At 40.9% G+C, this 21,316-nt stretch overlaps 1 protein-coding gene and 2 long non-coding RNA genes across 7 annotated transcripts in view; 2 read left to right on the forward strand and 1 right to left on the reverse strand.

The window, feature by feature from the left end:
* Positions 1–5,134, forward strand: part of LOC123387058 — a 45,377-nt gene extending 40,243 nt beyond the window's left edge. Inside the window, exons 3-4 of one of the 2 annotated variants that reach the window (XR_006601432.1) lie at positions 1,512–2,457; positions 4,437–5,134. This is a non-coding gene — a long non-coding RNA (uncharacterized LOC123387058). The remainder of the gene's footprint in view (positions 1–1,511; positions 2,458–4,436) is intronic. The other variant, XR_006601433.1, reaches the window with a different exon arrangement.
* Positions 1–16,176, reverse strand: part of TCAF1 (TRPM8 channel associated factor 1) — a 44,980-nt gene extending 28,804 nt beyond the window's left edge. Inside the window, exon 1 of one of the 4 annotated variants that reach the window (XM_004772065.3) lies at positions 16,001–16,176. The gene's annotated coding sequence lies outside the window, so the exon portion shown is untranslated. Of the gene's footprint in view, positions 1–2,578; positions 2,745–4,756; positions 4,868–16,000 lie in introns of those variants that run through there. The other 3 variants (XM_004772064.3, XM_013045651.2, XM_004772066.3) reach the window with 3 other exon arrangements.
* On the forward strand, positions 16,008–19,166 carry LOC123387059. The gene is made up of 3 exons (XR_006601434.1): positions 16,008–16,093; positions 16,275–16,376; positions 18,804–19,166. It is a non-coding gene; the product is annotated as an uncharacterized LOC123387059 (long non-coding RNA).
* Positions 19,167–21,316: the final 2,150 nt, after the last annotated feature.

The raw sequence follows: 21,316 nt of genomic DNA on the forward strand, positions 1-21,316 counted from the left end.
CTTGATATACTTTAAGTAGAAACCTCACATCATTGTAATTTTAGGACACAAGCCCATTTTTGTAGGGATAAAGACAATAACAATAGTACTAGTAATTTTAGTAGGAGTAATCACAATACACTGCTTATTACAAGTTTCTTTCATAAAGTATTTACTCCTGACAAAAAAACCTGTGAGTTTGTACAATCACTATCTATTTTATAGGTGGGAAACAGCAAACAAAACAAAAAATGTGATGGCCAGAGAATGTGTTACTTGCTCAAGTCACATAAGTGTGAGTAGTGGATCCTGGATTCAAACCCCGAAAATCTTGTACTGAGTCCACATTCTTAAGTTCCAGAAATATACAAGCCTGTTAAGGACCAGAATTTTATACACAAGAGAAAAATCTATGGAGGCCATATTTCAACATGCCAACATTAACTGCATTAGCAAGGGAAGAGGTGAACAGTATTCTTTCTCCTTAACCAGGTCTGCATCCTTTGAATTGTTGTATATATTACTGTTACAGTTCAAAATACCACAGGTAGGGGCGCCTGGGTGGCTCAGTGGGTTAAGCCGCTGCCTTCGGCTCAGGTCATGATCTCAGGGTCCTGGGATCGAGTCCCGCATCGGGCTCTGCCTGCTTCCTCCTCTCTCTCTCTCTGCCTGCCTCTCTGCCTACTTGTTATCTCTCTCTGTCAAATAAATAAATAAAATCTTTAAAATACCACAGGTAATAGAACTTCAAACAAGCAAGTAAACACACTTTAAATGATGGAGTATATACATTAATGGATTGCTCAACTGATCATATCTCACCTAAAATGCATTTTTTCATCAGCTGCGCATTTATCTACTAAAAAAGTTGATTTCCTTCTCTGTGGGGTTCTTTGAACTTTGCAGCTGGTTCTGTTCCCACTTTAACCAGCTATCTCCATGACTCCAACACTTGACTTTTTAACCGAATGCTTCCTGTTTATGCCGGAATCCCTGTTTGCTACTCCAGCGTGGGGACTGCAGAGGAACACAGCCTGAAGGGGGGTGGGGTAGGGTGGGGAGATCCCTTTTATTTCTCTCCCTCTCTTCATCCTTGGTTTTCCTTCCATGGCTTCTGCTTTCTCTCCTCTGTGCCAACTCTGGCCTCTTTCAGCTTGCTGGAAATCAAGACACCTCTAAAGCAGAAGGCACAACCTGTAACTCAGGCAGAGAGCTTTATAAATCCCCTCCTCCTATCACAAAGAGCCCCATGCAACCTAAATGGGGTTTCCCTTTAAGAGTTGTATTTGGAAGGGAAGGAGGGTAGCAGGCCTGTCTTGGGTACTGCACCACATCCTGCTTTATAGTTGGATTTCAAATCCAAGTAGAGTAAGTATCAGAGATCAGGGGTATGTGTGGTTCTTTAAAAGTAAGCATGATTTAAAATGCTGTTTTTCTATTCCCCTATTCCTATCCTACTACATTCCCTTCTCAATTCCTGAGTCCCCCAGGGCCTCTCTCTCTCTCTTATATTTGCTCATTCCTCTGACCAGGGAACTCCCAGGAGAACAGCATCATGGGGAGCACAAGCCCTGGAGTGTTGACCAGCCTGCGTCCCAGAGGACAGTGTCCTAAGAAATGGACAACGCCGGACACAGGTCGTTCTTAAATTCGAGGGATTGTCCATACTGAGTTCCGTCGTGGGATCCTCTCTCCTCTCCAGGCCCTCACTCCAACCAGACTTTCCTACACAGGCCCAGAGCCAGTCCGCAAAGAGCTTGTCCGTGACGTCAGAGGAGGAATGGAGGGGGCCTGGGGTGGGGAGGGTAGTAGGGGGAAGAGGGGAGCAGAGCGGAAAAGCTCTGCTTGGCAGGGAATGCTCCAGACCCACTGGCACCGTTTGGGTGAGGTAGGGGTACACAGACCACTGCGCCTCTTGCATTTACTTACACACACACACACACACACACACACACACACACACACACGTCTCCTTGGCAGGGAATGCTCCAGACCCACTGGCACCGTTTGGGTGAGGTAGGGGTACACAGACCACTGCGCCTCTTGCATTTACTTACACACACACACACACACACACACACACACCCACCCACCCACCTCCGGGGACTAGTGAGAGTGGTAAGGGAAGTCAGACCTAGAGCCAGTGTTTGCAAAGATCAAAGGGCAGTAGGACAGAAGTGATGCTCTGTCACCAGCCACCTGTGTGACCCTGAGCAAGCCCCGCCTCCTCCCTCGGCTTCGATGAAGCTGCGGAGGAGGTGCTGTTCTTGAGGTCGAGCCTGTACGAATCTCCACCACACAAAGCACGCAAACACAAACATCAGATGTCAGAACCCGGAGAGGGGCAGCAATGCGGCAGCGGCGACGCGGAGCCCAGAGCAGAAAACAGCATCGGGGGCCAGGACACAATCATCGAGGGACGGGTCCCAGATCCGGCGCCCCCGGGCCCGCGGCGCGCCCCTCCCGCAGGTCCCGCAGGTCCGCCCGCGCCCCCTCGCGCCCCCTCGGCCTCCGGCACCGCCCTCCCCTAGAGCCAGGCCGAGTTCCCCGCCAGCCACCCCTTCTCCAGCCTGCGGGGCTTCGGCAGAGGGCCACTCACCGGGTCTCGGCGGCAGCTGGGGGCAGGGCTGGGGGTGCAGTGCGGACGCGCGGTGCGGTGGGGAAGGGGCTTCCCTGCAGGCAGCCCCGCGGCGCGCAGGCGAGCGAGCTGGTAGCCGGGAGGAGGCGCAGCCGGGATTGGGTAGGGGGGGAAGGAGGGGTTTCTCCTTCCCACTTCCTCCCGGGCGCGAGAGCGAGCCCAGGGGGCGGCGCTTGGCAGGGGACAGCGCTTCTTTGTGTCGCCGGCCCTGCTGGCTTGGCATTGCAGCGGCCCCCATCCGGGCAGAGTGGACGGCCGTTCTATTACAGACAAACTTCTCTGACTATTCGTTACTAAGGGAAAGGCTGAATAAGTGATAGGACACCTTCTGTGCGATATTATTCAATTCTTAGGAAAAGCTTAGATCTCCATTTGGTTGTGGGCAGGGGGTTTATTTGACATACTGCGAGAGGGGGTAAAAATTATACAAAACTGTTAGCTGTGCTTTCATTTTTATAATAAAAAATCGCCCTTTACCTATTTGTACTATGATGGGAGAAGGGAGGGCTACATCTCTACCTGTTAATATCTGACCTGAGGAAGAGCACAGGGCAACTTTTATATAGCTCTGCATTGTTTGCATTATTGTCTATGTTACTTTTGTAAGTTAAGAATATATTACATTTCAAATAGACAATAGGTAGCTAGTGTACATTTCCGTTCTATTTCTTTCTTGAAGTCTTCTCTGATCACCAGTTGACAGCCGCTCCTCCCTTCTGTGAACTGTGAGTTCTACTTTGTCCAGGACTTCATTGTCCTCAGGTACTAGATCTAGCGTGTGAAATGCAAGCTAGGACAGCAGTTAAAAACTCAGACTGTCATCAGATGTCCTGGGTTCAGATCTCAATGCTACAATCTACAGGCTGAGTGGCTTCAGCAAGTTACTTAATTGCTCTGCCCTCAGTTTTACCTGTACGATGGGAATGATAAAATTAGTACCTATATTACAGGTTTATTTTAAGGCCTAAATTAGGTGACTGAATACTTGTAAAGTTCTTAGATCAATGACTGGCATACAGTAAGACTGGACCAGTGCCTGTTAAATAAAACACTCAGGCTGTCCTAAGACTCAATACTTCATGTTCCAAGAAAATGCATACTTTTAAATATACTGACTAGAGTTTTGGTCCAAATCCAAGTCCTATTTCCTTTCTGGAGCCCCCTGCTACCTCCTTTTCCTCTTTCCTTTCTTCTTTAAATCTTTCCCCAAATTGAATCATATAATTAATAGCCAATAGGGGATGTGGGTTGGTGAGGTCAACGGCATAAAACATAGAGGGAATGACAGGAACAGAAATCAAGAGAACCTTCAGGATCCTGCCCAGTGAAGGACCACTTGAGTGACAGTGAGCATGTCCTTTAGTCCTTTAACTCCCTCCTGACAGAGCTCAGGGTTCTGAGCTAATAAACAAGGAGGACTGGAGACTTGCTTGCTAAGTCCCTGTCCAGTCTCAAATGACAATAGCACTGCAAGGCAAACCCCCCAAATACTGAGTTGTCTGGAAAATTTTTAAATGCAAAACAAAAACACACCTATTGCTTACATAAAAAGAAAAAATAAAAAGACAAAAATATACGTGAGAAGGATAGACCCTAACTTGCATCTGAGGATGGACATGAAATTTGACAGGGAAAGGATTTTAACTGTCAGGTTTTGTTTCTTAGAAAGGAGGACACACACACACATACCAGTGGTGGGGGGAGACGCACATACACACCCACGGGGTGGGGGGCAGGGAGAGCAAGTGTGCCGAAGCAAAGGTAATATAATGTCCGCATCTGGTAATTCTGTTATATTATTTTCTTTATGTATCTGCAGGCTCGAAATATTTCATCATGAAAAGTGTTGTAAAAGGGCTGAAATTCCTGGAGAAAAATGAAGCACGCAAGAAATATGAGCCAGAAGAACCAGACACAGAGATGGAGAGACCACAGGGAATCTTTGGAAAACATCTGCCTCCCTAGGCCTAAGCGGTCTCAGGCCCAGACCCTGACTACCTTCGCAGCCCGACAGGCGCCCCTCCCCCGCGCTCCTCCGGACCTCGTCTGGGTCGCCCCTTCTCCCACTCCGGTGGCGCGGAGTTGCTCCGCTCGCCGGGGCCTGCTCCGGTTCCGGAACCATCTTTGGACGATACTCACCCGTTATCCCGCAATTTCCACACCGGGCTACTCTGAAGGGGTTAGGGACTGCTTTGCAGAGACGTGACAAGGAGACAGGCCAGTCAGCCTGCGGATTCGGTAATTGGTGGAGGTGGCGGCGGCAGGCGTGCAGGGGTAGTTGGGCTGCAGTGCAGAGGGTCTGGGGGGGAGGGGCACAACCCAGGAGCTGATTGGCGGCTACGGCGGAGGGCGGAGCCTGGCCGGCCGCCCCCACTCCTCAGAGGCCCTGCTTTGTGTCTGTTTCTGCCAGAGAATGCAGCCCCAAATCCTGGAAGGAGTCCCCGCAGAGCTCTGGGAGTGCGGGAGTGGTACGGAGCGATTTGTTAAAAAATAAATCCGTAAACTATTTACCAACAAGGGAGGGGTTGATAAATATAGATTTGTATATAAAACGATACATAACTATTTACAAGGATGAGTTAAATATACATATATGTGCCAGGAGTTAGGCTGTATCTATGTTTATATTTTTAATGAACATTTAACAAGGTATTAAAAATAGCTTGCATTTTTGTAAGGAAAAATTTATTACATATGCTTATATAAACAGAATCAGTTACTTCAGAGAGTTAAGAGTAGATTAGTTTTAAGTATGTTTTCTTCATACACCCCTAACATTTCAGTAGGAATATATATTATTTTGTAACAAAAATGGATAAATTTAATAGACTAAAATAGATGAAATATCCTTGCACAAATAGCTGGTAGTGACACTTCCATAAATATGATTTCTCTCTGTGTGGGGAATTCTTGAACTTTCCCCCTAGTCCTGTCTCATTTTAGTCAAGTAAGAGCAAGATATAACACCTGACTTTAGAGCCATAAGCTGACTATATGGTCCCGCCTTGAATCCATGTCTTCTCATCCAGCTTGGGGAGCTCAACTTTAGAAGCTGGGAGAAAAACCACTTGCCTCTTTTATGGCTGGTCCCAAAGGCCTGAAAGATTGGTGTGGCCTCTGTACATTCTGCTGTTTCCTCACCCTTCACTCATCACTGAACTGGCCCTTATTCTGTGGGTGCCTAAGAAGAAGGTGTCCCTGACCAAACCATTCTCAAGAAGTGACCGTTAAAAATGGTCCCCTACCACAAAACAGTGTCCAGGCTGGACCTTCCACAGGAATGTGGATTCAGTGGTAAAGGGTAGATTCCTATATCCTGTATCACTTCAGGGTTTCATTAAAAGTCTCCAAACTAGAGTAAACATAAGTCAAGAACTTTATTTTATTCTTCTTCAGATTCTCCACTTCATCATGTGGCCACGAACACGTGTTTGGTAATGTCTGTTTGGTGGATGAATGGACAAGATACATGAATGTGGGATGAGGAACTCTTAGCACACTCCTCAACAAGACAAAGAGGAGCTTAACAAAATGAATCAAATCACACCTTTCCTATGTTGTAAGTTTTCTCCTCTTCTTCATCTTCTCTTATTTAATCTTCAATAAACACTTTGCTTTCTTCCTGTATCTGCTAAAATTTCAGCTAGTTCTAGCCCCTCTCTGTTTCAGACTTCACATTACAAGCACCATTTTAAATCCTATATCCTTCTAGAGTTTCTGTTTTTCCAGTTTCTACTATGAGATTGTCATGAAATCCTGAATGTAATGAAATAACTTTTGAAATATTACATTCTGTAAATACTCAGCTAAATAGGCATGAACAATTTATTAAAAATCCATACTAATAAAATATTATGCAGTTCTTAAAAAGGACAAGCTCAAGTCATACCTTGAGTAATGCTCTCCATATATATTTTCAGCTAAAAATTTGTAATGCTTCTATTGAGTTTTTAATGTTTATTTATGCAGGAAAAATATGGACATATTTGGTTATCTCTGGAAGTGGAGAGGGTTGGCTACTAATTTTTTTCTTTAGACTTTTTGTATTTTTAAGATGTTTCAAATATAATTTGGGTGTAAAAAGGACTATTTGGTAATACCACTCTTAGGCTTATACCAAAGAGAAATGTATATATATGCATCACCAAAAGACACATACTAGGATGTTCAAGGCAGCGGCATCCATAATAATCTTAAACTGGATACTACCTCCTTTCTTTCTTACCCCTAGTGCTGCCCGGGCACTATCTTCCATTACAAGTGTCTTAAAAACAAAGAGAAGATTATTTTCAGATAAATTTGAGAATTTATTTTCAAAAGATTTTTAAGGAAATTCTAAAGGATGTATCTCAAGAAGAAATACAATAATCTTAGATAAATTACCTGAAATGCAAGACAAAATGATAAGAAATTTTTAAATCTGGCATTGAGAGAATACCTTATTTGGAACAACCCTTCCACTGAAAACTCACAGCAGTAAAAGTTGGACAAAATATAGGAGACAATGGAAGATTCTGAAGAGGAAACAACACAAGGAGAACTTGAGAAGCTATAATCCCAAGGGAAGAAACACACAGGACATGAGCTCCACATCTGCTGGGGATTTTCCATTTAGGGCATTTTCTAGTTCATAATGCAGAAAAAGTGAGGCCAAGCAAAAAAACTGTCAGTCTTACTGATTCAAGATTCTCAAACCAACTGAACTCATAGGACAAGATTTCACACGAGAAGGTATCTCTGAGAACTGAATATAAAAAAATCTATGTACAAATTCCCCTTAATTTGTCACTGGCTGACTCTTAAGCTATGCACACACAGAGAGGGACTGCTACCTCCAAAAATCCACCAAAACTTGTTGAAAATGGTGGTTAAATGTTAAGCAGGTGACAGTTATTTCAGTAGCTATACTGTTCTGGTAATAAAGCAGTGGAGGTCAAGAAGGTCACAAAAATAATATACTCTTGTCAACACACTCTGCTTTCAGTTGAGACATGAGAGGATTCATGGCATATCAAAAGAATGACACCTTTGGAGTAAAGATTATGGTCTTGAGTAAAGTAAAAACTTAAAATACTTCAGTTTTTAAAAAGCTTAAAACTAATGTTTGATAGCATAAAAGTAATCTTCTGGTGCTTTGTCATTTCTCATCCCCCCAAAAATCCTCTTTGAGTAACAATAAAATCAAGTATAACTTTATAATTTTTCATTCATGATGTCCTTTACCCAATAAAATATTTAGGGAAAGGCTAAAAATCCGATTACATTGCCAAGAACTCAGAAGAAACAACAAATAATAGAAATAGACTCATAGGTGATTTGGACATTTGCATTCTTAGGGATTGACTTTAACTGAGTCAATATGTTGAAAAATTATAGAAGCAAGGCTGGAGAATTTCACAATATGTTGGAAAATTATAGAAGCAAGGCTGGAGAATTTCACTATAGAATTAAAATTCATAAAACTCATATATAGAAAACCATAAGAAAACAATCCCATTTGCAATATCATTATAAATAATAAAATACCTAGGAACCAGTTTAACCATTAGGTAAAAGATCTATACACTGACATCTACAAAACATTGAAGAAAGAAAGTGAAGACACAAATAAATGAAAAGATATTCCATGTTCATAGATTAGAAGAATTAGTAATGTTAAAATGTTCATACTAACCAAAATTATCTACAGATTTAATACAATCCCTATCAAAATTCCAATGGCATTTTTTACAACACTAGAAAAAAGAAATCCTAAACATCCTATGAACCAGAAAAGAACTCAAATTGCCAAGGCATGCTTCCGCTAGAAGAATAAAACTTGAGGCATTACATATGCCTGATTTCTAATTATATTACAAAGCTATAGGAATTAAAGTATTATGGTACTTGCATAAAAACAAACACATAGGCCAATGGGAAAAAAATGAAGACTCCAGAAATAAGCCCACACATTTACATTCAACTCACTGTCAACAAAAGTACAAAGAAACAGGGAAAGGATAGACTCTTCAATAAATGGTGTTGGAATAACTGGATAATCACATGCAAAAAAATGTAACTGGACTCTTGTCTCATAGCATATATGAAAATCAACTCTAAATGTCTTAAGGACTTAAATGTTAAGACCTGAAATTGGAAAGCTACTAGAAGAAAACATAGGGAATAAACTTCTTTTTTTTTTTTTTTTAAAGATTTTATTTATTTATTTGACAGAGAGAAATCACAAGTAAATGGAGAGGCAGGCAGAGAGAGAGAGAGAGAGGGAAGCAGGCTCCCCGCCGAGCAGAGAGCCCGACGCGGGACTTGATCCCAGGACCCCGAGATCATGACCCGAGCCGAAAGCAGCGGCTCAACCCACTGAGCCACCCAGGCGCCCCAAGGGAATAAACTTCTTGATATTGGTCTGGGCAACAAATTTTTGTATATCACCCTAAAAACACAGGTAATGAGCAAAAGTACACAAGTGGTACTACTTCAAACTAAAAAGCATCTGCACAGCAAAAGAAATAATCAACAGAAGGAAGGGACAACCTATGGAATGTGAGAAAGTGTAAACTTTATATCCCCAGTAAGGGTTAATACAAAAAATAATTAAGGAATTCAAACAACTCACTAGCAAGAAAATAAATAATCCAATTAAAAAATGAGCAAAGGACCTAAATGGACATTTCTCAAAAGAAGACATACAAATGGCCAATAGGTATACGAAAAAGTACTCAAATCCACTAATTATCAGGATATACAAATCTAAACCATGACATATTATTTCACACCTGTTGGAAGGACTACTATCAAAAAGATAACAAGTATTGGTGAGGGTAAGGGGAAAAGGAAACACTTATGTACTGTTGATGTGAATGTACATTGGTAAAGTCATCATGGAAAACAGCATAGAGGTTCCTCCCCAAACTGAAAACAGAACTACCATATTATCCAGGAACCCAACTTCTGGGTATATATTCAAAGAAAATGAAATCAGTATCTGGAAGTGATGTTTGCACCCCCATGTTCATTGCAGCATTATTTGCAGTAGTCAAGATATGAAAAATCAAAATGACTTAAATCATTATCCAATGAATGAATGGATAAATAAATTGTTGTATATATGTACAATGGAATTTATTTAGCCATAAGAAAAAGAAAAAAACCCGGCCATTTGTGACAACATGGATGAACTTTGAAGGCATTATAATGTTTCAAAATTTCAAAATAATTCAAAGACAAATATGTGTGACCTCCTTTATATGTAGAATCTAAAATAGTCAAACTCAGAAGCAAAAAGTAGCATGGTGCTGGGAGGTGAAAGAAATGAAGAGAAGTATAGATCAAAGGCTGCAAAATTCAGGTATATAACATAAATAAGTTCTGGAGATCTAATGTATACTACAGGGACTATAGTTAATAATATCGTATTATATACTTGAAATTTGCTAAGATAATACATCTCAATTGTTAATACACACACACACAAACAAAAGGTAAACTATGTGAGGTGATCAATATATTAATTAGCTTGATGTGGTAATCATTTCACAATGTATACATATATCTAAACATCACAATGTGCATCTTATATATATGAAATTTTCTCAATTATACCCCAATAAATATTATGAATTAAATGTGTTATACAAAAATTCAGCCTAAAACATTACAACACATAATTTCCAAATAAGATTAGTAGTAAAATGGGGAAACAAAGGAATAAAAGAGATAGATAAATCAGACAAAAAGTAATTAGCAAAAAAAAAAAAAGAAGAGAGAGACAAATAAATCTGTTTGCCCTACTAATCACAATAAATATAATTGGAATAAATTATTCAATGGTAAGTTATAAATTGTCAAACACTAATTTTATTTTTTTATTTTATGTACTTATTTTTCAAAATTATTTGTTTGGGAAGGGGAGGGGTCAAGAGAAAGGGAGAGATTCTCAAACAGAATCTCTGCTGAGTGTGGAGCCTGATGCCGAGCTCAATCTCATGACTCTGAGATAGTGACCTGAGTCAGATGCCCAAACAACCGAACCACCCAGGCACTCCTCAAGCAATAATTTCAAAACCAGCAATGAAAAACTACAGGTAAGTTTGTGACCTATATATGACTTAAAACAGATTTAGAAAGATTTAAAGTCAAAGGATGAAAGATAAATCTTTCTTAAAGGTAATCACCAATCAGGATCAACACCAGTCAAAGAAACCTTGACTTTATAGCTGAGCAAATTAAGAGTTTAAGACTAAAAGCATTAATAGGTAGCCATAATAATAAATCCTTTCATAAGGTTAAAATTTTCAGTTTACTCCAATGCACTAATAATAGCCTCAAAATACATAAAGTAAAACTATACACACCTACAATGAGAAATTTCAAAATCTACCATCACAGTGAGAGATTGTAACATACTTTTTTTTTTTTTGGTAATTGACAATTCAAACAGATAAAAAATTGATAAGATATGGCAGATCTGGATTGTATAATTGCCACACTTGTTAATTAATTAGACACTACACATTATCTTCAAGTGCACAAATGTAACGGACTATGTGCTAGGTCATAAAGCTAGCTTCAAAAGTCTAAAGGAACTGATATCAAACATTCTCTGACTACATAATGAATTAGGCAACATTTACTGCAAGATAATAAAAGAATCTTCATGTGAGTAACTAGAAATTAAAATACATTGTTGTGAAAAAACGCATGGCTTAAATAAGAAACCATAATGAAAATTATAGATACTTATAGCTACATAATTGCAAAATATTCATGTCAAAACTTGAGAGATATAGCTAAAAAGCAGTGACACAAATTTAAGTGCTTAATGAGTTAAGCATATGAGCTAAGCATATACTTAGAAAATAAATACCAAAAATTCAAAGAATAACAAATAAAATAAATAACAATTAATGAAAAAAAACTAAGTTTTATGTATGTGTGTATAAGTAAATGAAAGAGCTAATAAAGTAGTCTAAATTCTGGCAAAATTAGTCAAAACAAAATGAGAAAGTGTACAGGTCATAATAATGATAAACTAAACATAATCAGAATATTATGAATAATTTTATTCTATTAAACTTGAAAATATATATATATATAACAGTTAAATATCTTAGCAAATAAATTCATGAAAGTTGACTCATAAGAAAACCTAGATAGTCCTCTAATCCTTAAGGTAATTGAACCAATAAGTTTAATACCTTTTGATAAAGTAAACTCTGGGGTTTTGCTGGTGATTTGAGGAGATATTCAAGGACCAGATAATTCCAACCTAGCCCAAATTCTTCCACAGAATACCAATAGTGAGACTATTACCCATCTTATTTTATGAGGTGACATCAACAAATAATAAAGTTAGAACCAAAGAAGATAATTGCATGCCAATCTCAATTCACATATATAAATGCAAATATCTAATGCTTATGTCTATATCATTATATAAAAATTACTGCATATTTACCAAAGATAGTTTATTCCAGGGATGCAAAGTTGATTAAATATTAAAGACTGAAGACTATCTTCATCATATTAACATATTTAAATGGAAAAAAATATGAGAAAAATCAATAGCTATAGAAGAAGCATTTTATAACAAAACATCTACTCATTTTAAAAAAGTGCTTCCCAGAAAAAGAATCCAACTTTCTTATTATTGAACAAGGCATTTATAAACTAACCATTGCAAATGCCAAAGTTTACATAATGAAATCTTTCTTTTTATCTTAAGGATAACAAAAAGGATAAAACCTTTATTCAACTTTATACTGAAAGCCCTAGCCAATGCAGTTAAGACAAGAAAAAGAAATTAAAGGTATAAGGATTGGAAAGGAAGAAACAAGACTGCCAATTTTTAGGCGATATGACTGCCTGTGTAACAAATCTGAAAGACCTTAATATAGGTAAATTTAGAATTACTAATGGAGTTTGTCACATTTGATATAGAGTTAATATATAAAAGGCAACTGATTTTCTATACATCAGGAACAATAAGCTACAAAATATAATTTTATAAAAGAAAACATTTAAAATCACAGTAAAAATATAATGTGTTTAGAAATAAATTTAATAAACCTAGCAGAAGGAAAACAATAAAAAATATTACAAAAAACATTAAAAAACATTGAAGTTGAACTAAATAAATAGCATTATGTACCAGTTCATAGATGGAAAAATGCAACATCTTAAAGAGGACTTCTCTCCCCAAATTGATATGCAATATCAACCAAAATTCCAACGGGTTTGTTTGCACGTGTGTTCCTTGTTTTGGAGAACTTGATAAGTTTATTTAAATATTTATATGGAGGCATCTGGTTGGCTCAGTTGGTTGAGTGTCTGACTCTTGGTTGGTTGGTTGGGTCATGATCACAGGGCCACATGGTTGAACCCCACATCAGGCTCCATGCTCAGTGCAGAGTCTGCTTGAGATTTTCTCTCTCTCTCTCTCCCTCTGCCCCTCCCCCTGCTTGCATGTGCTTTCTCTAAAACAAATAAATAAAATCTTTAAAAAATATATTTATATGGAAGATCAAAGATCCAAGAATTGCTAAAAACTCTTGAAGAAGAATTAAAAAATGGGAAGAATTTTACTACCATATTTTAAGACTTCTTATAAACCTAGAATCATTAAGGAAATAGATAACTACAGGCCTAGGAAACTTAAAACAAATTCATGTATATGAAAAACTGAATTCTTGCAGATCACTGGTGCTGGGACAATTGATTATTCATATTGAATAAACAATATAACAATCAGTTTCCAGGTAGATTAAGACAAATTGCCAAATGCAAAGCTATAAATGCTTTAAGAGGTAAATATACTAAAATTAATTTATTGGCTTGAGAACATAACTTTCTTTTTTGTAAAAGAAAATATTGGTAACTTGAAATTAAAATTCAAAACTTAGTTCATTGAGAGAGATGGACATAAAGAGAAAGAAAAACTAAGTACCAAATTAGAAGAAGATATTTGCAGCATATATAGCTGACAAAGAATTGGTTATCATCCACATTATATAAGGAAAGCATTCCAATGAGGCAATAAGAAAAAAAGCAAGCAACCCAATATGGAAATGAGTAAAAGACAGGAATCAGGATTTCAGAGAGAAACCACAATATTTCACCAATGTCTGAAGAGATGGACACTTCATTAGTTATCAGAGAAATGCTAATTAAAATCACAGTGGAACACTATTTCATGTGCACCGACAAGTTAATGAAATTTGATAATACCAAGTTATAACAAGTATGTGGAGTAATAGAAACTCTCATGTCTTGCTAGAGGGAGTAAAAACCAGCTCAATACTTAGGAAACAGATTGGAAATAACCTAATAAATTTGCACGTACACAAATCTTATAACTTGGTAATTCTATGCCTGAGTATGCAGTTGAGGGAGCCAGAGTGAGCCTGTGGATGTGAACCAGAAGCCACGTGTAGGAATGTTAGAGAACATTATTTGTTAATATCCCTGTAGTAGGCAACCTTTAAAATGGCCCCCAATAATCCCTGCCTCCAGATATTCATGGTTTTGTGTAAGCCCTTTCTCTTGAGTGCTGTCTACAACTACTGATTCACTTCTAATAAACAGAAGATCACATGTCACTTTTGAGATTAGGTTACAACAAGAATCTGGCCTTCATCTTTATCTCTTCTTCTCTCAGGGAGCCTTTATCCTGAGGAAAGCAAGCTGCCATGTTTTCACTAGTTTCTAAACAGAAGCCCATTTGGCAAAGAAATCATGTGTCCAACCAAAGCCAGTGAGGCCAAGAGGCTTGCCAACAGTTACTTGAAGGAGCTTGGAAGGGGTTCGTTCCCTCTACCCTCAGCCTTGAGAAGACTATAGTCCCAGCCAATGCTGCTTACAGCCAGTGAGAGATACTGCCTCAGACACTCTCCGTCAAGCTCCTCCTGGATTCCTGACACACAGAGACTGTAGGATAATAGGTTTTTGTTTTAAGCTGCTAAGTGTTGGGATAATTTGTCACACAGCAATAGATAACTAACACATTTCCCAAATGAGCAACAACCTAAATGTAGAATGGATAAGTTATAGTACACTCCTACCATAAACAGTGAAAATGAAGGAATCATCAAGGGTGAATCTCAAAAACGAGTATCTACAGTATAATGTCATTAATATGAAAATTTTAAAAATAGGGAAAGCAAACATGTCTATGTTTTTGAGATACACACACAAATCACAAAACTATAAAGAAAAACAGGGAAATGATTAATCCAAAAATCAGCTGTCACCTCTCATGGAAGGGAGAAGGGCTTAAGCAGCTACTGTGGTACTGCAGTGTCATTTTTCAGTCTAGGAGATGGTCAGGCATTCTGTTCATTATTCTTTAGACTGTTCTTAGATGTTTTATATACCCCTTTCTAATAAATTTTTAAAAAAATCAAACCAAAGCAAAAAAGAAAAGATATTGAAATGAAGTCGGTGGACAAATAACTAATTTGGAGTATGAAAGGATGGATGGATGGATGGACGCACGGTTTGCTAGACAGGTCATTCGGTCCTTTCTGTCTAATTGAGCTTGCACTTCCTTCAAGAAGTTTCATTACTATCTGATTCATAAGTCTTTTTCTCCTATACTTAAAGCCTTCTCCTTTGATTGCAGGTTTACCCAACTCATTGGCCAGCTCCTGCGGTTGACCTGGGAACTGTATAATCCAGGACTTACAGCTTCAGGCCAAACACATTCCAGACTAAACGTTCTGCAGGCTTCACTGCACCTACTCTCACCAGCACCACCCCTCCCGCACCCCGCACCTCCCTCACCCAGCGCACCTCCCTCACCCAGCGCAGACACTCAGAGCCTTTGGGCACCTAAAGCCCTGGAGCATGTCAGGACTTTGACCTTTCAAGGGTCAAAGTTGGGGGTTGGGGGGCGGTGGGAGTGGTCCTGCAGAGACCAGCAACACCCAGATAATTTAAGAGCAAGGCCCCTGGAGATGGGTATCATTACCTCCAGGGTTCCTTTTAGCTCAAATCTCAATAGCTCCTCGCAGAGCACACGCACCAAAAAAGCACAAGAAAATGGGGAAGGGGAAGGTCATCGCCTCCTGACAAGCAAGGGTGACAAACACTGCAGCAAGAAGAAAATAGAGACCGAGTTGCAGGAAGACAGCAGAGAAGAATCCGAGAGGTAAACAGCAAGAAATTCTATTGAACACGTCTGCCACCCTCCCCTTGGGGACAAGCGGAGGCCCCGTACCAGTCCCCATTCTTCTCTACCCCACAGCACACACGGTCTCCTCGGGCATTCCCTCCGTCTCCGGGTCTCCCCCATCCCACCCCACCCCCGGGTCGCAGCGCTCCGGGGCGGTGGCCTCTGTCGATCCCAGGCCTCTTTGGGTCCAGAATCCATCGCTGACTCTCACTTACCGTTTGCCCGGCTTTTTCTGCGGCGCGGGTTCGGGGCGGAGAGGACTGGCTCGGAAGGGCAGCGGCCGTTCCCTAAGGCAAGGAGCTTCTCAGGTGAGAAGGGAGTGGGCGGCGGAGGAGGCTGGGGACGTGGAAAGTCTCAGGCAGACACCCGGGCGAGCGGGGCAGGGGAGAGGGGGCGTCCCAGGAGCTGATTGGTGGCTGTAGCGCTGGGGCGGAGCCTGGCCCTCTTACCCCGGACCGTAGAAGCTTCGCTTTGTATCCATTTCTGCAGGGAGATGCTGGCCGTAGATCCGGAATGGGGACCCCAGCACCCGTCCAGGGAGTGCGGCAGGGCAATCTGTTGAGAAATAAATCTGAGACAATTTATGAACAAGTGAGCAATTGATATAATATATTTTTATAGGCGATAATACGCGATTATTTTTAAAGACGAGGTAAATCTACTACGGGTCCTAGATATTTTTAATTAAAAGCGTCAAGTTGCATTAGAATGGAGGATATGATTACATTCTTTTAAGAAAACCATCTTACATTGCTTATACACCGGGCAGAGCTAAGAGAGAAGGAGTTGCTATTGATACTTACCTTCATAACCACTGAGTTAGGGCGCCTGGGTGGCTCAGTCGTTAAGTGTCTGCCTTTGGCTCAGGTCATGATCTCAGGGTCTTGGGATCCAGCCAGGTATCAGGCTCCCCGCTTAGTGGGTGCTCTGCTTCTCTTTCTGCTGCTCCCCCTGCGTGTGCTATTCTGTTAAATAAGTAAATAAAAAAAATTTTTTTAAGCCACTGAATGGGGGCACCTGGGTGGCTCAGTGGGTTATAGCCATGATCTATAGCCAGTGGGTTAAGGTCATGATCTCAGGGTCCTGGTATCGAGAACCATATCGGGCTCTCTGCTCAGCAGGGAGCCTGCTTTCTCCTCTCTCTCTGCCTGCCTCTGCCTGCTTGTGATCTCTGTCTGTCAAGTAAATAAAATCTTTTAAAAAGCCACTGAATTATTTTAAAATAGCACTTGTATTGTTTCGTAAGTTAAAAAAGAAAGAGGAAGGTGTTAAAAATTTTTGCTAATCAACGAATAGGTGACAGACACTGGGCATGAGAGAAAGAAAGCTGTGGCTGTTACAAATCTAGACTCTGAAGCGTCTGGCGAGGCTCCTCCTTACAATCCGCGGAGTGCATTCCTTTCCTATGGCTGCAGTAACAAATGACCGCTAATTTAGTGACTTGAAAGAATACATTTATTATCCTACACTGCTGTAGCTCAGAAGCCGACCAGCTGCAGTCAAGGTGTAGACAGGGCTGTGTTCCTTCTGGAGGACCTGCGGGGAGAAATCATTTCCTTGACTTTTTCAGCTCCTGGAGGCTGCCCAGATTCTTTGGTTTTTGGGATCCATCCTCAAAGCCAGCCATCTCTCCACCTGGATCTCTCTGCCTGTCCTCCTATTTCTCTTGCTTCTCTTTCACTTATTTCTGAGTGACTTTGACCTGTTAGCTCCCTTTCTGCCCTGGATCCCACAGACCACCTTCGGTTCTGAAGCTCATTTCCCTTTTTAAGCTTATTTCTCTTTCTGTTCATTTTCTCTTCTGCATTTGTTCATCTAAAGAGTTAATTCCTTCTTTGCAGGTAGAAAGTGTAGTGGGTAGAGCACCTTGTCAACAGAACACTTGGTTGTGCTCTCTTACTCCCACTTAAAGCTCTGCTGCTTTTTGGGGTTGTAGAAACACACACGATACCCTGTGTGTGATACTGGCATTCTTGACTCTGAGGCCTGTCAGTCCTAGTACCCCACCTCTCCGCCTTTCTTCTCCAGCTCCTCACCCCAGGCCTGACTTTCCTTCCAGGGCCAGAGCCAGTCCTTAAAGAGCTTGTGGGTGACGTCAGAGAAGGAGGGGCGAGGAGAGGGGGATAAGGGAGGCAGCTGTGAGAGGGGAGAAGCTGAGCAAAACAGCTGGGCGCCCCCATTGGCAGGGAATTTGCTGGCTGAGGTAGGTGATGTCTGCCAGTATGGGTGGAGGAGGTTTGCAGGCTGCTGCCGCCTTGTCTCCCCCCAGACACACACACACACACACACACACACACACACACACACACACACGGAACAAAGCCTAGAAATGTCAAGGTCATGCACCTTCTCCACCTGTGCTAACCCTTTCTTCTGTCTGCATTCAGTATTCCTTTTTAAGAATGTAGGAGATTGGACAAGATGCTTTAGCTCCCAAACTCTGTGACCAATTGCACAGCAAAAAAACCAAAAAAACCAAAACAAAACAAAAAAAACCCAGCTAAAAATCGTGGGTTTTGTGAGTGTCAGGGGAGGGAGTGGGGGAGGGCAGGCATGTGTGCTATTGACTCTGAATTTCTGAGAGGAGGAGGAATATGGCAAGAGAGAAATGCAGCTGCCTTGGCAGAGAGAATGAGAAAGAGAGAAAGCTCAAGGCGAAGGCAACTTGGGTCTTTTAGGAGCACCCAGTCTGCCTCTATAGAAGCCTCCAGACACCCTGGATGCTTCCTCTGTCTTTCAGCCTTGGAGGACTTTCTAGTCAGAAACTACCCCTCTGTGTACGGGAAGCCAGTTGCTCATTTCTGGAAACCTCTGAGAACTGAACCCTACGTCTGTCTGCCCTCCATCTGTGGTCCGGCCTGGTGGGGCAGTTCTGAGGGAGGCTAGGTTTCCACAGGTAGCTTGTCGATTTCCAAGGAGAAAGGGACAGTGGTTGTACCCGTGAACAGAAAGGCTGACCCTCTCCTGAGTCAGAAAATTCTTCCTTCCTTTGAACTGATCCTCCTGTGCTTTTTCCAGAATCTTGAGCCTGTTGGCCTCTGGACTGGAACTCCACCATGCGCTCTCCTGTCTGCAGCTGGCTGATTGCAGAGCTCCAAACTCCCTGGCCTCCGCCATCGCCTGAGCCAACTCCTTGCAATAAATCAATGTCTTCTACCCCTATCTATACAGATTTACCTATCTGTAGCCCCTCACTGGGGCTTTTCTTTATTTACCAGGCAGGCCTTGCTCCCTGTGTGTTTTCCTAAGCTTTTTTTTTTTCTCTCCTCACCACCCCTAAAAGCACTATATTGCATACCAAAGGGACTTCTAGTGTGGGAGGGGGACATTTTAGAACACTGAAAGTAACTCTTCACTGTAGTCTGTGATAAAAGCCTCGAGAAAAATAAATCAGCTACTGGAGGGCCTTTATGGTTGATTCCATCTCTCCCCATTTTCTCCCCATGTCCTCATATGTCCCTCCCTGTGGGCTTTAACAGGGACTAAAGTCAATTTTTGAAATGGAATTATTACAAACACAATGGCAAACAAAAACATGTTTAAAGCTTATGATTGGAACATTTTGTGTTTAGAAATCAAGTGTAGGAACTTCACTGAGAAATAAACATAATCCAAATAGGAACAGTAGGAGAATGGGGGAAAACTGAGGGAAGATTGGTAAAGCAGATTTTTTTAAAGAACAGTTAAGTGCTGTCTTCTGTTTTAAGGACAATGACTTCCTTATTTTTGTGAAAGTAATGCAGTGCATTAATAGATGGGAATGCAAGAAAAAAGGAAGGATTAAAGTGTATATGCTATTTTTATTTTTATTTTTTAAAGTTTTATTCATTTAAGTAATCTCTGCGCCCTACATGGGGCTCGAACTCATGACCCCAAGATCAAGAGTGGCACCCTCCACTGATTGGACCAGGCAGGCACCTCTGCACATGCTATTTTTAATTTAAAAAGTCACTTTGGGCTGCTGTAACAAAAACATCATAGCTGGGTGGCTTGAAGAATAAATATCTCTTTTCTCACAACTTTCTGGAGGCTAGGAAGTGCAAGAGCACTTCCTCACATGGCAGAAAGAGAGAGCATGGATTTCTTCATCACCTTTCAAGGGCACCCTTATGACCTATTACCTCCCCATGGCTCTCTCTGCTAATATTACTGATATCAGGTTGGGTTAGAATTTCAACATATGAATTCGAGAGGGCCACAAACATTCAGAGAGGGCACAAGTTGGGGGCGGGGGGTGGGGGGAGACAGCAGAGGGAGAGGGAGAAGCAGATTCCCAGAGCTTGATTCCAGGGCCCTGAGATCATGACCTGAGCTGAAGGCAGATGCTTAAAACCTACTAAGCCACCGAGGCATCCCAACAGTGTAACTTTTAAGTTAATTTGGATTCAACTGAGAAACCAAAGAATTGCTCAGGTAAGTGCTTCTCCACAGCACAAATATCTGAAATATTGCAAAATGTTCTGAGTTTTCTGCATTTGATTGGATGTATTCTCTTCTGGGTTGCAGCACTTTTGAACCCCAAGAAGCTGCTAGTGCTGCAGCTTTCTTTGGCGTCTCTGCAGACTAAATTGGAGGTAGAGAGACATTTCTACCTTGAAGGATTTTACTCTTTTTCCAGGGCTACCCACCTCATCAGTCCATTATCTCAGGATTGGCCAATAACAGCAAGAATTCTTAGCATTTTATCAACTCCCCTTCTTCCCTTAGTACAGTTTCTCAGGTTGTGAAGGAGCCTTAGGCAGAACTAGCGGGGGATGGTGTTTAAACATCCTTCCAAGATGAAGAATCTTATTTTTTTGCAGAGGATTTGGAGCCAGGCATCCTGGCTTCAAACACCCATTCTTACATAAGACAGAGCTTGAGGAGAGCCTAGTACGTAGAAGGTCTCAGTAAATGCCATGCATTTATTAAATTATATTCACTGTTGAGTTTCGTGGAATGATGTCATATCCCCATTCCCTCTTTGATTTATACTAAGAAGTAAATTTTTTAAGCTCTTACAACTTTCTTTTTTAATTTTAATTCAATTAATTAACATAAAATGTATAGTTTCAGAGGTAGAGTTCAGTGATTCATCAGTTGCACATAACACCCGGTGCTCATACATCACATGCCCTCCTAATGCCCATCACCGTGTTACCCCATCACCCCACCCCACCTCCCCTCCAGCAACCTCAGTTTGTCCCCTACACTTAAGAGTCTCATGGTTTTTCTCCCTCTCTGATTTATCTTACTTTATTTTTCCCTTCCTTTCCCTATGATCCTCTGTTTTGTTTCTTAAATTCTACATATGAGTGAAATCCTATAATAATTATAGTTCTCTGATGGAGTTATTTCACTTAGCTTAATACCCTCTAGTTCCATCCACATCATTGCAAATGTTAAGATTATATTTTTGATGTCTGAGTAATATTCTATTGTATATATTACCACATCTTTATCTATTCATCTGTTGATGAAAATCTGGGCTATTTCCATAGTTTAGCTATTGTGGACATTGCTGCTATAAACATTGGGGTGCAGTGCTTCTT

Source organism: Mustela putorius, unplaced genomic scaffold (genome assembly GCF_011764305.1).
Source record: "Mustela putorius furo isolate JIRA1106 unplaced genomic scaffold, ASM1176430v1.1 tig00003845_pilon_pilon_pilon, whole genome shotgun sequence".
NCBI lineage: Eukaryota > Metazoa > Chordata > Mammalia > Carnivora > Mustelidae > Mustela > Mustela putorius.